Source organism: Microcebus murinus, chromosome 9 (genome assembly GCF_040939455.1).
Source record: "Microcebus murinus isolate Inina chromosome 9, M.murinus_Inina_mat1.0, whole genome shotgun sequence".
NCBI lineage: Eukaryota > Metazoa > Chordata > Mammalia > Primates > Cheirogaleidae > Microcebus > Microcebus murinus.
Window position 1 is genome coordinate 24,216,134 of NC_134112.1, and position 18,551 is coordinate 24,234,684.

Below are 18,551 nucleotides of genomic sequence, written 5' to 3' on the forward strand. Positions count from 1 at the left end.
AGAACAATTGGTTATCTTAAGAAATCAGAAGTCAGCATCTTGTGTTCTGAGTGGTGTATTCTTTTGAAAAAGTCATTATGTCAGAGAATTCACACAATGAGTGTGTTTATTTTGAATGCATGCCATCGTGAAGAAGGTACATACAGTGCAGCTATCCTTGGTTTCCTGTTGATTGAAATAATTTGCAGCAAGTTAGTGCTAAAGTATAAATTCGGCAAGACATACTGTCTTGCAGAATTGGCCTAGAATGGTAGTTCTTACATTTAGCATGCATCAGAAGCACCTGGAGGGTTTGTTAAAACACAGATGGCTGCGTCCACTGCAGATTTCCATTTCACTAAGTCTGGGGAAGGGCCTGTGAATATTCATTTCTAATAGGTTCTCAGATATTGTTGATGCTGCTGATTTGGGTACTATACTTTGAGAACTACTGGCCTAGAAGATACATCTCCATGACCAGGACTACAGTCATATATATATAGCCTGTTTGATTTTTAACTCAAAATTTAATTTGGCCTCTTGGAACTCTGATTAGATGCTACTAAGAGGATTCTCCTCTATCTACTTGAGTGGCAATTCACATTTTCTTTCTCTTTGACGTTTACCTTTATGTTGATGAAATTAAACTCTTTGGCACTTTTTTTTCTTTTAGACCTCCCAGGCAAAATGAAGTGCCAGAGGTATTTGTCTCTTAGGGTTAACATGAGTTAAGGCAATCCTGGTGAAATGTTCATGTCATCCAGTCAGGTATCACAGCTCCCTTTGCATGCGTGGCTGTTATCACCATTCCCAAATCAGGCCCAGTCTAGGCCACTGGATAGTCTGGTTCCATCCCACTTCTATAGGTTCCTCTTCTCTGACATCTTCTACCCCAAGCTAAACCCTCAGCCCCACCACCACCATGAACTACACGTTTCTCTAAAGGACATTTGTATTTAATAGTAACTCTTAAAGTCTTCAAAGACTTAAGGCATGAGTTATAAGGCTAGGCTGAGATGCTTTGGAGGAAGGATCTATCCATTTTCCCTTGGCCCAGTACTCATAAGGTTAGTCTGTGGATCTGTGGCCTGGTGTGTAGCTGTCCATAGACTCTCAATTCTAGTCAAAAGCAAGCTTCAGAACTTCCTCATATGTCCTGAGCTGCTGACCATGGCCTGGGATATCCCAGAGCCTTGACTGGGTGTCTGGAACAAACCATTCATTGATTCCTCAACCTTCAAAGGCTCTACAGGTTTGGGAGCTTTGGCCAGAAATTCCATCCTACCTTCTGTAGGGGAGATCAGTTCAAGAACGTACTTTCCAGTTGGCTTGGAAGCTTCTTGTGGGGGTTGTAGAGGGGACTGGGCCTTGACCTGAAGAGGAAAGGACTTTTAGGGTTAGGTGGGCTGACCTCTGTCCTCATAGGGCAGGCTTTTGCTTCATCTTGTAGTCCTGCACTATACCCCTAAGGTGGCTCTAGAGACATAGTGTCCCTGAAATACCATAAGGCAGGGGCTCAGGGACGCAGCCTATTGGAAGGTGGTTTAGGAACTGAGCTCAAAGTTGCTCTTCCCACCTCATCATCTCCCCTCCTTCCTGTTCCTCACCATACTCAGCCCCTTTGGCTTCTGTGCTGTTCTGGGCTTATTCCAGCCCTGGGGTATATACGCTTGCTTCCCCCCACCTTGCCTGGCTTGATCTTTTTCATTTAGGTCTGTGCAGAAGAGAGGCCTTATCTGATATGGTCCCCCATCCCTAATCCCCCTCTCCTCTTTAAGCTACTTTTTTTCTTCCTAGCTCTTATTATGACCCGAAATGTTATTGTTTATGTGTTCATTTATTTGTCGTTCCCCTGCACTAGGAGGGTGAGAATAGGAATTTTTTCTGATTCACTGCTGTGTCTCCAGCAATCAAATCATTGCCTGGCAGTTAGTAACTGTGCAAGAAATATTTGTTGCATGATTGAATGAGCACTTTGCTTTTGCTTGGGGAAGTATTTATTAGCGTGGCTTTGGGGGCTGATGGCAATTATGAAGGGCTACATCCTTCCTACCCCTACCCATTTCTTGGCACCTACATTGACTGTGAAACATGCTACACTTGAAACACAGGATAAGACCGGAGTATAGCTGAGGAAGATTGCCTTATTTGGGGATCTTAAAGAGAGTTTGTCTGCTTGGGCTTCATTCTGATGGAGTGAGTAGTTCAAAGGTCTGGTTCCATCTGCGAAACCACACTTGAGACAAGTCTTAGTCTTGGGTTGGCAAGCCTATGCATCATCTGATTGAATTCTAGGCTGAAAGCATCATCCAGCTATCATTTAGCACTGCAGATCAACAGGGCCCAGCAGACTTGTTTTGTTAGTCATCTCTAATGCTTAGATTGGGGCAAGGGTCATGGTGAGGTGGGACAGAGAGGACAGGTAAAGGAAGATGGCAGACAAGATGGGCAACCCTGGCAGCTTGCAGTCCTTCCAAGGGATGATCCTCAACTCTGGTGCTTTGAACACCAGAATGATGTTAATCAGGGGATTTTTTGTATCAGCATTGTCAACATTTACATTCACTTTACACATTGGATTTGCATCTGAAAAGACCAACTATAATCAACGTTTAAGGGATAACACTCAAATTTGCATGTGATTGAACAGACATGTTAAGTAATTTTAGCCTGGCTGTTGCTAGGAAACCAATTAATAATGCTCCACATTTCATTAAAAACTGGGTTCTATCTTTGATTTCATTTAACTTCGCAATTCAGCTGCTTGTGCTGCACTTTTTCCCCCCTCAGTAAATTGTGACAGATAAATTATCGTTTTACTAAATTTATTTCTGTGATTACAATTGTTAGTCATATCTGTCAATACAACTTGAAAGCTGTTTTTTTTTTTTTATGCTTTAGGGGGGAAACTGAATTTTAACTGTTAATCATTTTTTTTTCTTTATAGCTTATGGGGACTTTAATATTTTTGTGAAGGCCTTCCAAATTGTGGGTTAACAATAAAAAAAAAAGCAATCTTCCGTGTTCCATAATTGCACCTTTTCAGTGTGGTGACTAATAATTAGAATATTAGGCACCATTCAGAAAGTGACAGACAGCTGATTAAGCATTCAGCTGCCTTTTTTTTCTCAGCCTTTCCATGGTTTATAGGCTAGACTAGGTTCTGTCCTTTAAGCAGTGCGATTAAAATTTTTATGACTTTATTTTGCATAATAGACTCCTCTTATAAAGAGAAAATACATTTTAGCTACTATAATGCTTCTTTGAGCCAATCAACTGGGCAGTTGCATTTAAACAGTAATGGCATCGTACAGCTTAGCATTTGTAGTATTGATTTGGTCAAAATGCTCATTAAAAAGCAAAATTACTTTCTATTCACATCTGTTCCATAGCATTTCAGTCACTTTATTTGGGTGATACATACAATTGTATGTGGTTCTTCAACTTAGTTAAAATGGTGATCTCACCCATTGTCTAAGGGCTAAGAAACACAAAATAGAACCTGCTTCCATATTTTATACTTTGGCCTTTAGAATCTCAAGGTAATGTGCAAAGGACATGGAATTTGGAAGCGTATAGCCCAGGAGTCATGTTCTGGCTCGGCTGTTTTTGTGCCTCAGTGCCCTTTTTTGTGAAATAAAGAAGAAAGGGACAGCAGTGGGAGAAGATGACATCCAGGATTGTAGAGTAGGGTGGGCAGTGCATGGTCGGTACATTTTCCTTCTCTTTCCCTCAAGAGCTGCTTGGGCATCATTTAGGCTACTCAGCCTGCCATAACACAGTGTCATAGACTGGTTGGCTCAAACAATAGAAACTTATTTTTCTTACAGTTTTGGAAACCAGAAGCCCAAGATCAAGGTGCTGGCAGGGTTGTTTTCCCCTGAGGCCTCTTTCCTTGGCTTGCAGAGGGTGGCCTCCTCCCTGTGTCCTTACTTGGTCTTTCCTCTGTGCATGCAGGCTCCTAGGGTCTCTGTGTGTCCTGCTCTTCTCTTGTTATAAATCAGATTGGATTAGGGCCCACCTCATGGCCTTATTTTAATTTCTTCTTGTAAAGGCCTTATCTCCAAATAGACTTACTTTCTGAGGTACTGAGGGTTAAGACCAAAAATGAATTTTGGGAGGGCATAAGTCAGGCCAAAGCAGGCACTAGAAGCTGCACATCTCATGTTGCTACTGTCTCTTGTTAACTTGGTTTGGTTCTTACTCAAGTGGTCAAAACAGCGGAACATCAACAGAAGAATTAGGAAATGGGGTTCTTTGGTTATGACTTTTCTGGTTTGGTCATAGTTAATCAGAAACACTGAATACTACTACTCCCTCCATTATTTTTAGTTATGATTTCTACTTTTTTGGATCTATTCTAAGGCTACTTCTTCTTGACCTTAGTAAGGATCATCAATCTTAGGATCTTAAGACCCTTGTTTTCACTCTCCATCATTACTAGATGTGTGTATACAAGGTGCAGGTGATATGGGGACATGCCCATTTCCCTTTTTTTTTTTTTTTTTTTTTTTTTTTTGAGGCTCAACGGAGTCTCACTCTGTTGCCCTGGCTAGAGTGCCGTGGCATCAGCCTAGCTCACAGCAACCTCCAACTCCTGGGCTCAAGCAATCCTCCTGTCTCAGCTTCCCGAGTAGCTGGGACTACAGGTATGTGCCACCATGCCCAGCTAATTTTTTCTGTATATTTTTTTTAGTTGGCCAATTAATTTCTTTCTATTTTTAGTAGAGACGAGGTCTCGCTCTTGCTCAGGTTGGTTTTGAACTCCTGACCTTGAGCGATCCTCTCGCCTCGGCCTCCCAGAGTGCTAGGATTATAGGCGTGAGCCACCGCGCCCGGCCCTATTTCCCTTTTAAATAAATCATGGAAAAGTGTCTGCTTCTGATATGGCTGGCAGGGGCCTGTACACAAATGGACAATTAGAATGTAGTGACACAAATACTATGGAGAAGGTCATTCACTCATTCAGCTAGTACTTACTGAGGGCCTACTGTGTGCCACTGTGCTAGTCACAGGGGTTACAGTAATAGGTAAAAACAGTCATGGTCTCTGCTCTTATGGCACTTACAGTCTAGTGGGGAAATACAATTTAATCAAATAATATCATGGTTCTTCCAGTACATCTCTGATAAGTGCAGGAAAGGAGAGGCATGTGATGCCATGAGGGTGAATAACAGTGGGGACCAGGGAACACTTTGCCTTGCTGGACTGGGATCTGAAGAGGGTGAGACTGAGTCTGATGAAAGGGTGAGCCGTGGAGCTGTGATGCTGAGGGTGGTCATGAGTTGGAGTATGGTCAGGAGCTTTTTATGAGAGCAGATTGCATGTGTAAAGGCCCTGCGACAGGAAGGAGCTTCACATGGAAGGAACTGAGAAAAGGGCAGTGTGGCTAGAGGAGAGAGTGGGGAGAGGTGTGGAGGGAGACGTAACTGGACAGTCTTCTGGGAAGCCTGGGGGTTGGAAAAGACGTTCAAGGGAAGTGACATCTATGTATTTAAGGATAAATAGAACTGATTGCTTCTGGTCGAAAAAAGGGAGAAGAGGCATCTTTAGATAGAATATCAGTAACTTGGTGTATTCAGGAAACAAGTTCAGTGTGGCCAAAATGTCACTTACATCAGTGGTCCACAACCTTTTTGGCACCAGGTACTGGTTTCATGGAAGACAGGTTTTCCATGGACCAGGGGTGGAGAGGTGGGGAGAGGGGTTGGGGCTCAGGCAGTGGTGCAGACAATGGGGATCAGCTGTAAATACAGATGAAGCTTTGCTCCTCTGCGACTTACTTCCTGCTATGTGGCCTTGTTCCTGAGTTTCATGGAAGACAGTTTTTCAGTAGATTGGGGGTGGGGGAGGTGGAGCTCAGCAGCCCAGTTCCTAACAGGCCATGGACTGGTACCAGTCCGTTGGGGTTGGGGACCACAGAATTACATGAAGGAACTCATCATTCCAGTTGATGGAAGTTTATGCTTCAGTGGGTTCCAGCTAACTAGAAGTTTACTAGATTTGACATGTTTGAGATGTATTTGCCTACAACTATGCAGGGGCTCATTACATAGAGATTGAATGAATGGATGAAAAAATGAATGCTGCATCACTGCATGGGGAGGTGTTGTTGATTAGTGCACCAGGATTGACCTAAGCTTAGAAGCAAGGCTACGTTAGTGTTTCATCTCTTAGGTCTGTTGGACTGATGGAAGGCAGGCTGCATTGACTTCTCAGGCCCAGCTGGGTCCTCAGCCTCTGTTTATTCCTCCTCTGCAGATGTGGGGAGGGCACTTAAATCCTGCTCACTGGCCCAGCCTCACCCTACTTGCCTGAACCAATCCCAGCTCAAGGCATGTGGTCTGGGTCAGCAGTTACTGTTAGGCTGACCTAGGTCATGGTGGCCGAGTTCTGGTAAGCAAGCTTCTGTCAATAATCACATAAGCTGAGCTCACAGCATGTTCCAGACATGGTGGGCAGCCTGGCGGAAGATGTCCATTCTGTCTACAGGGGAGAAAGGGGGAGGAAAAGCTGCAATGGTAGCTTGGGAGCACGTTATAGAAGACTCTGGCAGCTGTACCTCTGATGGAAGGACTCGTGTGTGTGTCATTTAGTTTTGGCTCAGGCATGATTCTTTATTATTTCCCCAAAGAAGCTCAAATCAGAAGAATATTTAAAATTGGAGTTTAGAATGGTTTATTTCTATTGGTTTAAACAATTCATTTAATTAAACAGAAATAAGCAAGACCACTTGCTGGCTGTTGCTAGGTAGAAAGTCTCTTATTTTTCAAAGATGTTCATAAATGCAAGGAATATTCTTTGATCTTGAAAACTTTTCTTCCCTTGTGAATACTGGCACCAAACAAACTATCCTTTAGGTCTGAAGGTAGCTTGGGTGAGAACTTCTGACAGTTTCCAAGATAATGGGATTCAGCTAAACCAAAAGACCATGATATCAAAGGGTAATTATAAATTTAGAATACATATTTACTTGTAAATAATGGAACAGCTGCCTTAAACAACACCTGAAGGGTGTCTAATTTGATGAACACGGACTTCATAATCTTTGCCTAATTAAGTGCTATCAGCTCTTCTGGGCCCCACAGAGAAACGAACAAACATGAGTCATTCTTATCTACGTTGGCCACATGTACAAATACACCTCTGTTAAATTTGACTTTTTTCAGCTCAGGCAAAGGATAAACTAGTCTTTCACCTTTAGGAGATTCAGGAAACACTGTTGAGCACCAGTTGCCATTTCAGTGAGCACAGGGGTGGGATGAAGATAGGATCACACGTTCCCCCCACCCTTGAGTTTCATAGAGTGGTAAGAAAATCACATAGATACAGAAATGGAACTGATTTTAAAATTGTTGCTGTTTATACATCATGTTACGTCTCACAGCTTAGTAGATAACTCCTGGACCCTACAGCATGTTCCAAATTGTACTTCTCGTAGCGTTATTCTTACTTTGTGCTTGTAGATGCTTTTAATTGCATTTCTAGTTTGCCGCTACCTGGGTGCACCAGCTATCTCCGTCAGATAGCTCTCTGTTTTCTGGCAGGGGGCAGCTCACTGGCCAGAGGGGAGGCTAAAGCATTGGTAAGTCAGAGTAAGGGAAGCCCCGGATTTCAAGGAGGATGGTGGGGACAGGGCAGTCTAGCATCTGGAAAACATATGGGCTTAGGGTTTATTTTGTGAGCACCATCGAATTCTCAAGCAACTGCAGGAAGTAGGGGATTGGGAAGAGGGCAGCAGGGCAGAGCCGGGCAAATCCCCCATTTAGGATGGTTTCCCAGCTCAGTTAGGCCTTGGCTGGGCAGCAGCCATGAGTGATTCATCACACAGCTTGAGATCACGTGCATGAATTCCAGGGGGAAAGAACTTCGTGCAACTAGTGAATCAGGCATCTTCTTCCCCTAGGAACGAGGGAAGGATGCCTGCCAGTCCGCCACTCATGTTTTTATTCATTTGTTTTTAGCACTTGGTACTATGACTTAGCCTCTCTGTGTCTCAAGTTCCTCAAGCAATAAGATAGGTTTGATGAACTGGGGTCAGAGGTTTCCTCTGGCTGTAATATTCTTTGATTATGGAATTCTGGGGAGTGCAAAGGAGAGAACAAGCAATTCTCCAACACCTCTACTATAATTAGGGAGTTTCATTAAACCCATGAAAAGTTTAAAAAAAATAGAAAAACCCCAACCACACAAAAACAATAAACACTTTACAAGATAAGCACTGTTGCAAGACAGAAAGGACTGATGGCCACTGCTGCGGGCTTAGGTGTCCAGAGGAGTCTTGGTGGAGGGTGGAGGGTTTGGATTGCATATATCAGGATGGCAGGGTTCAGAGGGAATAGAAAAGACTGTATCTGTCTTCACTAGTAGATCCAACACATAGAAGGGGCTTATTAGGCATTATTGAATATATAACTACACCTGGATACAACTGCTGGTACAGATGATGTGTAGATTGGGGAATAGTGGGGCAAAGGGCAGGAGAAAAGAGGTTAATTCAAGATTATGCAAGACTTTTTGTCTGTTAGTTGTGTCCCCGGTGTCCAGAATTTGGTGTCTGGCACATAGTGGGTATTCAGTGAATATTGTTTTGAATGGGCGAAATGGCTAATGGCATAATTTTAGGCTGTCATGTAAGGAATGGGAAGCATGGGAGGTTTCTGAGGAAGTACCTTTTAGGGAAGGTACATGGCAGCCACATGTGGAATCAATTGTAAATGGAAGGATGAGGAAACAAGAGATTATGACGTGGGCACAGGGTCATGAGGAGGGTCTGAAATAGATGAGTGGCCTTGGAAACAGGAGGGAAGGGCAGGATGGAGGACATCCCAAGGACATGTGGCGAGTGGTTGTCGTGGGAGGGTGGTCATGGGAGGGTTGAGTCAGAAGATGCTTAAGGTCCAAGATGTTAAGGAGTCCAGGTAGCTTGGAAAATAATAATATTATTGACATAAGGGAAACAAAGTAGGGTTTTGTTGGAGGGGAGGGGCAGTAGACATCAGTTTTTTAGGCACTCAGGTGTGATATAAAGGCAAATTATCTCCAGTAGGCACTTACTTGCGAGCTGGAAAAAGGCTGAAATTCAGGGCTGGAGATTCGGGTTTGTGAATGGTTGTCCGCAGGCTGCCTTGGGAAGCAGCAGGCTCTGGGGGTGGGAATGGGTAGGGAGATGGGATGGGGAGGTGCCTCAGGAGTAGATGGCCCCTGCCTCTAAGTTCACAGGGCTGTTGGCTTCTCCTTCAACTCTGTTGCTTTTAGAGACGCCACTGGGGTCTTAGAAGCTATAGTTTATTCACATCTGGGGTAGCTCTACTCCACAGGATTCTGTTCTCTTTCCCAGCATTTCCCCCCTTCTTTGTGTAGGATCATTTTGTTATCGTTTGTTGTTATCTGGTAATAATTATCCCCTATGTGAAAGTTCCTAATTTGTGTCTAATACATGAGCATCCCCTGCAGGAAATGGTCCCCTGGCTATTTTTGAAGGATGTGCTGCTCATAATTCCATGTGTGTGGGGCGTGAATCTCTCTAATAACTGATCTCTAATAACTAATTTTACAGCCTCAAATGGCAGAGTAATGTGTATATTATGGATTGGATAAAAATTGAAGTATGCTAATATAGAATATAATAATTAGTATTGGAGTACAAGGGCATTTGCCATAGAATACTATAGCTTTCACATTTTTACTTTAAAATTCCAGTGTATGAGAAACTTTTGAATAGAAATAATTGAGAATGTTAAATCCTTGTTAAAAAATACCATTTTCATGCTCCCTTTGGCAGCACATATATAAAATTAGAAAGATAGACGATTAGCATGGCCCCTGTGCAAAGACACACAAATTTGTGAGGCATTTTATATTTTTATACATCTTTATGAAGAACTCAAAAAATACCACTTTTCAATGTTCCAGCTGAGATGGACCAGAGATTTTCAGATTTGCCTTCCTGTTTTTCCCTGTTCTTTCTTTCTTTGTAAAAATTATTTTGAATATAGCACTGGCGATTATATAAAAGGAATTTGAGTAAACTAGAATTCTGTCATTGGTGAGAGTTTTGCCAGGCTTTAATTGTGTTGTATTGTTTGCTTTTTTAAATAAATTAATTGTGAAAAACATGTAGTGATCTTCAATATGTAAGTTTCTGAATGGCAGAAACTTGGTGTCTCTATGTCTCTTAAGTCAAACATCTGCTTCAAAGATACGGATGATGGTATGATGAATGCAGTTTCACAAAACCTGGCAATTCCCACAAATAAATTTTTTTTTTAGTAGAAATGGGGTCTCACCTTTACTCAGGCTTGTCTCGAACTTCTGACCTCAAGTGTTCCTCCCGCCTCAGCCTCCCAGAGTGCGAGGATTATAGGCATGAGCCACCGTGCCCAGCCCCCATAAATAATTAAATAGCATACATTTTATTTCTATAGTGTCTAGACTAGAGAATTAGAAACATGAGTTTATAAAACTCCAGGTTGCTGTCTACACAAATAGAATGGTATTCAAATATTGTGTTTTCAGTGGGATAATGAATTTCACTAAAATTTCACTAAAAATGAAATTTTTAGTACATGGTATTAGGCCAAGTGGATAGCTATCAAGAGAAAGATGAGGTTGGTTCCCTATGTCATACTATTCAAACCAACTCCAACTTGATCAATTAATTTTATTCAATGACCAGTGTGATATTCAGAAGAATTATGATGAAAGAAAGGAGGGAGAAATCAGGAAGGCAATTCAGCAAATGTCTGGTCTACCTCAGTTGGAAAAAGTAAAAAATGGTATTTTTTAACAGGGATTTCTAAATATGAGTGTATATTTATATCTGCTTAAAAGCAAAAAAGGACTAGAAAAAATATGGGTAAATTCTTATAGCCTTAAAGTAGGAGAGATTTTAACTATATAACTCAAAATGCAGAAGCCATAAAAGAAAAGATTGATAATTTGACTAACTTTAAATAAAAGCATTTTTACCTGATAAAATATACCATAAGCAAATTCAAGAGACAAATGACTATTAGGGAAAAAAATTGTTTGCAATGGACAAAGGGTTAATCTTTGTCTATAAAGAACTATTACAAATGAATAAGAAAAAGACTTTGCAGACCAATAGAAAAATATAGGCAAAGAATGTGAACAGATTATTACTCATAGAACATGAAATACATTATATTTAAACCTAAGAAAAGATCTTCAGCCTTACACATGATAAGAGACATTCAAATTTAAACTGTGCTGATGTAGCAGTTTTCACATTATCAGATTAGCAAAAATTCTAGTGTGACAATTATGTATCATCATTGACCAACTGTGGAAAAATTGGTGCTGTACTTCTTGTGAGAGTACAAAATGGCACCACCCCATGGAGGCAAGTTTGGCCATTGTAATCTATCAAGATTACAAATGCAATTACCCTTTGACCCAGCAATCTGGCTTTGGCAATTTTTCCTGTAGATACATCTGAATACATACATATGAAGTGACGTATCTGGTTGGTGTTTCATTAAACCATTGTTTGTAATAGAAAAGCTTGGAAGTAATTCAAGTATCCATTAGTAGAGGACTGGTTAAATAAACCGTGATCCATCTATACAATGGAATATTGTGTAGCCTTTTAAAGAGACCGTGGAAACTCTTTATACACTGATGTGGAAAGATCTCCAAGATATGTTATCAAGTGAAAAAAACAAGGTATAAGACAGAATATGTACTGTGCTACATTTGATGTAGAAAGCAGACAAAATAAGAGTCTGTATTCATATCTGCTAGTAGCTGTAGGAAGCAACATTGAAAGGGGAAACAAACAAAAGGAATTCAATGAAAGTGGTTACCTGTAGTGGGTGGGTAGGGAGTGGCATGGGTAAGGATAGGGTAGACAGAAACAGTGTGGGAGCAACACTGTTCACTGTGTACTCTGTTCTATTATTTTTATTTTTGAACCCTGTAAATTATTACATATTACCTATTTGATAATAAGTTAGTTTTTAAAATTGCATTTCAATGCCAGTTTAACATATGTTGAAGGGCAAGAAATATCTGCCCAGAGATTTATCTTCTCTTGTTTGGACTGTTGGCTACAGCTGCCTAAGCGGGTTATATTTGGTTTATCTAGACTGTCCGTTATAGTAACCACTGGCCACATCTGGCTCTTGAGCACTTGAAATGTGGCTAGTCTAAATTCCGATGTGTTGTAAGTGTGCCTGATTTAGAAGACTTGGTACAAAAAAAGAATGTAAACTATCTCATTCATAATTTTTAAAATGTTGATTACATGTTGAATGATCATCATTTGGGGTTTGGGGGTTAAAATACATTATTAAATTAATTTCACATGTGTTTTCTTACCTTAAATGTGGCTACTAGGAAATTTAAAATTGCATGTGTGGCTTGGCCCTGTGGCTGGCATTTTATTTCTTTTGTATAGTACTGATGTAGACTCCTGTCCTCACTCAGCATGTCTGCCAGAATTACTTAAATAATAATAAGAAAAACACTTAAACATGTCAATTCCTTGCTTTAAAACTTCTTTTGACTTCTAGACGCCTCCGAGATCCTTCCTTCACCCATTGCTCACCTCCCCTCACGTGCAAACATTGCTTCTCTTTACTCCCTGGACTACAGGATGCTCATAAATTTTAGTCTTTGAACACATTGTCCTTTCTGTTTGGAATGTCCCTTCACCCACTTTTTGTTGCCCAGAAAACTCCTAGTCATCTTATAAGCCCAGTTCATATGGCCCCTTCTTTGATGAAGCTTCCCTAGTTCCCGTCCTCTTTTCTTATGGGAAATCTGGTAAGCGTTCGTATAAGCATCTGGCAAACCTTTGTTCTCACACTTATCACCAGTATTGCAGTTATCTTTTGGGGGATATTGTCTCCCTCTCCAGCCTGGGAGCTCCTCAGGGGCTGCACCCATGTTGTATTCATTTTTGTTTTCTCAGACCTGAAACTGCCAGTAAATAAACTCTAAAAAGTCACTAGACAAATGAAACTGGTTGTATTTTGTGAGAGTACACCATGCCCAGGTTGCCTGGCTAACACTTTTATTTTTTTTTAATCTACACATGTAGGAAAGTGGGCTTGAACTTGTAGGTTCAGAAAAGGCCTCTTTGGACTGTTCTAGCTTTGAACAGGCCAGCCTCCCTACAAGCAGAAGATTACAAACTGCAAAGACGTCAGTAGCACCAAACCCGCAATGAGTTCTTGTTTTCAGGGCCTTGTTCAGACTGGAAGATGAGAGGTATTTGTGTTTAGTGCAGAGAGCAGAATTCTCCAGGCTGGCTGGGTGCCCGTGTTTCCAGAAGGTAAAGGTGGCAGGTGGTTGCCAGAAGGTGAAAACATTGGTGGAGCCCAGCCAGCTACAGGACGGCCACCAGCTGGAAGAATGAAGTTCTCCACGGTCTGGTCCATGGGCTCCTACCTGGGTGACCGTCTCTGTGGAAAGTTGTTCCTGCTTGTTAGTATTCCCGTTGTCCTTCTCTTCTGCTTGTGGGGTCTTAAGCTTTTATTCAAAAGAGAAAAGAAGAGTAATAAACAGAGTATTCAAGATCTGTAGAGCAAGAATTTTTAGAAGGGAAAGTTAGAATTTTGCAAGAACCTTCTCAGCTAAGTGAACTGAAAATGTCCATGTTTACACTCAGATTTTAGAAGCATTGTCAACATTGTATAGAATCCGTTTATTTCTTATATAATGATCCAGTTATTTTCACCAGGCAAAGCTTCTTGTGCACTCCTCCTAATCAGTTGAATGAGGAGGTCTTTTAGCAAAATTCTGAGAGTCAGTAGTATAGTAGAATGTGCGGTGTCTGCAGTGGCTAGAAAAACAGGTCTGAAGCTAGGACTGCCACTGACTTTGTGGTGTGAGCTTAAGCAAGTTACTTCATCTCTCTAGGCCTCATGACTTAGTAAAATGAGGCTATAAATACATCCTAGGTTGTGAGCATTGTAGAGGCGAATGGGCTCAGGGGCCTCGCACCGTGCTTGGTCCAGAGTGGATTTTGAGCACACCCAAGGCCACAGTGGAGTGTGTCCTTTCATAGTGTTGGTGGCCCGCAGTGACTGTTCTTCAGTAGCAATTGTTAGTATCTGTTCTTCAGAGCCTTGTCACTGTCCTAGAGGGAGGGTGGGAGGGAGGGACGGACAGATGGATGGAGCAGATGGATGAGGAGTCAGTACACGTGGGTTAGAGAACTGGCTTTGCCATTACTTAGTTCTGTGAGGATTCACTCTGCCTCCGTGGTCCTGTTTGTAAAATGAAGGTGGTGATCATTTCAGTTTCTTAAATACTGTAGTTTATCACCGTAGAGCAACACAAGTGGCCCCCTGAGGTCACACTGCATTGTTTGCAGGATAACAGTTGAGAACCCAGAAATTGCACTGCAAGGCTCTGTTCACCTCCCAACAGCCCCGACCCCTGAGACGCGTGCCCCTTAACCCTCCAGGATCGTGTACAGAGGGCAGTGTCGTCTTTCTGGGCTCTGTTTCCCGTGTTCTACTTTCACATTCTCCCAGGATTGACCTGGCTCCATTTCTTACTAGAGATGCTCACTTTTTTAGGGGGGGGGGGATTGAGGTCTGCTCCTTGTCATTCTTCTGGTAAGAGATTGAATAATTTTTTAAGAGGGAGATTATCAGAAGACTTTTTTAAAAAGGAGTTTTGCGCTTGATCCAAATTTGTATGAACATTTGCCTTCTCGCGAGCACGGAGGTCTGTGTGGTCGGCCTTCTCTGCCTTCTTGCTGCCTTCCTGCCCCGGCCGCCCATCCGCTCCCCGACACTCACACAGCATTTGCAAAGTGCCTTGTGACCAGATAACTTGAGCTGGCAGCAATCAAGGTTTGCGGCTAATTATCATTAAAAGGTAATTTCACTGATCTTGTCTTAAACCCACTGTAGCATTTCTTTTGTCACATGATTAAAAAAGAGGAAAAATACTTTTGGCAGTAAACTTTCAAGAACAGGTTTCCTATAGCCAGTTCTTTTTCAAACTAACTTGACAAACTTCAAGTGGGCCTTTATTAATGTGATTTGCCTGCTTTATAATATTGCATATTCAAAACAAAAGAAAATTGAAACAGTTCATCACTGAAGTGGATATTACAAAAGCAGCATCTGGTTTGAATAATGAGTTTTTTGGTCCAAGTTTTGCTTCAGTGAATGAAGCTAATGAAACTGCCCTTCATTGTTATATCGGTGACTTCCCCTTTACTAATGTTTGCCGCCTCTTGGTTGCCAATTTGGAGGCCACTAAGGTTTCTTTCAGAAAGTTTTGTCCTAGTGGTACTTGTTTTAAGTAATTCTCAGGTAGCCACCTATCTGTCACCAGCAGGAGGGGAGGTGAAGAAAACACATTATCATAAAATCATAGGCTCAGGACATTTCAAGTATCCTTCTCTACCAAACTCTTGAAACAAGAGCAAAGTAAAAAAAAGAGCTCTACAGTTGTAATGATTGAAAATTAGATGTTAGTATTGCACCATCATATCCACTCAGTTCAGGATCAGGCAGCTGTCCCAAGTTTTGTTTCTACCTTGAACCCTGATGCTTGCAGAAATATAGTTGCATTGGGGTAATGAGAACACTACCTAGAGAGCACAGGACCATTCCTTCCACTTCTGCTGATAACACGTGCACAGGCATGCCACGTGTACACAGATACCCTTAGGACGTCTCTTGACAGTAAATATACTGTTTTGCCGCTAGATTTCCTGATCCATAGCTATCCATGCTAATAATGCATAATAATGCCCTTTGCTACTTACAAAGCACTTTCGGATTCATCATTTGATTTGGTTTTCAGAAAACTACTTTAAGGTGGATAAGGTAGATTTTATTACCTCTCTTTCACTAATGAGGAACCTCCTCAAAGAAACACTGTGACTTAACTTGAAGTGTTGCTGTCATGTGATAGAAAGCAATATTGTATAAAGGCCTAGTTTTGCATTTTATCATAAAATCAAAGGGAAATCCTTTATTACATGTTCTACCTCAATAAAAACGTAATGAATGAATAAATGAACAAATAAATAAAATGAAGCAAAACCCTAACACATAAAACTCTAAAGAGAAATGTCTCCAGTAGTCAAGAAGTATAAACATGGAAACAAATGAATATTTTCTGTTTGTTGCTTCTGTGCCTGTAATCAGACGTGGCAAAGGTGCAGGCAGTGCCACATAGTAAATGTGCAAGAAGTATTTGTTGACTTAATTGGATCAGCATTCACCAAATAGAAAAACAACAAAATATCCCTTTATCTGTGAGTACTTTGATATTCGGTTTGTATCAAACACAAAATAGGCCAGGGTTGACTATCAGTTTCTCACTTTTCTTCAGTAGAGCTACTTTTCCATTGCAGCAAGTAGGGTCCTCAGGAAACTGCAGGCTAGAAAGTCAGGGTAGCTTGTCCATCATGTTGACCAGATCATGGGCATTTCACCCCATCCCATAATTGCCAATTATAGCTTTTACTGTTCTCTTCACAAGAATAATAATAAAAAAAAGAATAAGGAGAAAACAGGCCAGGCGTGGTGGCTCACGCCTGTAATCCTAGCTCTCTGGGAGGCCAAGGCGGATGGATCACTCAAGATCAGGAGTTCGAAACCAGCCTGAGCAAGAGTGAGACCCTGTCTCTACTATAAATGGAAAGAAATTAATTGGCCAACCAATATGTATAGAAAAAATTAGCCAGGCATGGTGGCGCATGCCTGTAGTCCCAGCTACTTGGGAGGCTGAGGCAGTAGGATTGCTTGAGCCCGGGAGTTTGAGGTTGCTGTGAGGTAGGCTGATGCCACGGCACTCACTCTAGCCTGGGCAACAAAGTGAGACTCTGTCTCAAAAAAAAAAGAATAAGGGGAAAACAGAAAACTTGTGGATGGAATCGAGAGCTCCTCCCAGCTAAGGCTCCTGGGCAGAGAGTGTGGTTTCAGGTGACAGGTATCATGCTACCATGTGGCCAGCCCTGTGGGCACGGCACCACATCCTCATCTTTCCTCATTACCTTGTTAACTGAACTCCACCACCTGAGTCTGAGAATCCTGGAGTTTTTGCCCTCTTAATTTTTTTTTTAAAGTCATAATTCTTTTTAGTTGATTTTTCCCCTCTTGACTGTGCTTCTTTTAATTTAATTTAACTTCTTTGTCTTCAGAAGCCCAATGGATGTTTTCCTTTTTATTGACTAATGTGTGTCATATACAAGTGTTCCATAAAAAATATCTGGTATAATTTGTAATTTAACCTTTGCAGGTTCTTTCTGGGTTCTTTCCTGGTAACTTTTCATTGGATACTACCATTCTTTCAAATTCACGTAGACCATTTAAGATCCCAGGTCTCAAAGTTATTCATCTTATAAGTGAAAGTTTATACTCTTTGAGCAACAGCTTCCCATTTCTTCTCCACCCACCCACCCACCCCAGCCCCTGGCAGCCACCATTCTAATTCTTTGTGTTTCTGTGAGCTCAACTTTCTTAGATTCCACATATGTGTGAAATCATATAGTATTTGTCTTTCTGTGTCTGACTTCATTTAGCATAATGCCCTCAGGGTTCCTCCATGTTTTTGCAAATGGCAGGATTTCTTTCTTTTTTATGGCTGAATAATTTCCACTGTACATATATATACACCACAATTCCTTTATCCATTCATCCACTGATGGACACTTGGGTCGTTTCCATGTCTTGGCTATTGTGAACAATGCTTTAGTGAACATGACAGTGCAGGTATATCTTTGAGATACTGATTTTGTTTTCTTCAGATGTATACCCAGAAGAGGGATTGATGGATCGTATGATATTTCTATTTTTAATATTTTGAGGAACCTCCATACTGGTTTTCCTTAGTGGTTGTACTAGTTTACATTCCCACTAACAGTGTACAAGAGTTCCATTTTCTTCACAAAGGATAGGCCATTCTTGATCACGGTGCCTCACGGAATGATCAGATCAGTGAGATACTGAGTAAGTGAATGTTAGAGAAATGAAGAGAACTGCCTAAGAAGAGTAAAGACAAAGAACATGAGTTGGTTTGATTACATAGAGAGATGGGCTTGGAAACCGAGGGTTGGGCTCTCCTGCCACCAAAATGTAATGAAAGGACCATCATGAAGAGGCTCCTAGTTAGAAACTAGGATACTGATGCCCCTGGGGACTGGATGAATTTGGCATTGCTGGAAAGGTCAACATGAAGAAAGGTTGGAAAGTTAATCCAATCAAGAAATTAACTGGGCCTGGGCCTAGCACAGTGGCTCACGCCTGTAATCCTAGCACTCTGGGAGGCCAAGGCAGGCGGATTGCTCAAGGTCAGGAGTTCGAAACAAGCCTGAGCAAGAGTGAGACCCCGTCTCTACTATAAAAATAGAAATAAATTAATTGGCCAACTAATATATATAGAAAATAATCAGCCGGGCATGGTGGCGCATGCCTATAGTCCCAGCTACTCGGGAGGCTGAGGCAGGAGGATTGCTTGAGCCCAGGAGTTTGAGGTTGCTGTGAGCTAGGCTGATGCCACAGCACTCACCCTAGCCTGGGCAACAAAGCTAGACTCTGTCTCAAAAAAAAAAAAAGAAAGAAAGAAAGAAATTA

At 41.6% G+C, this 18,551-nt stretch overlaps 1 protein-coding gene and 1 pseudogene across 1 annotated transcript in view; both read left to right on the forward strand.

Annotated features, from left to right (window-relative positions):
• The window catches only part of JAZF1 (JAZF zinc finger 1), a 334,436-nt gene that overhangs the window by 52,656 nt on the left and 263,229 nt on the right, over positions 1-18,551 (forward strand). The window lies entirely within an intron of this gene.
• Positions 9,749-9,846, forward strand: LOC142873170 (uncharacterized; annotated as a pseudogene).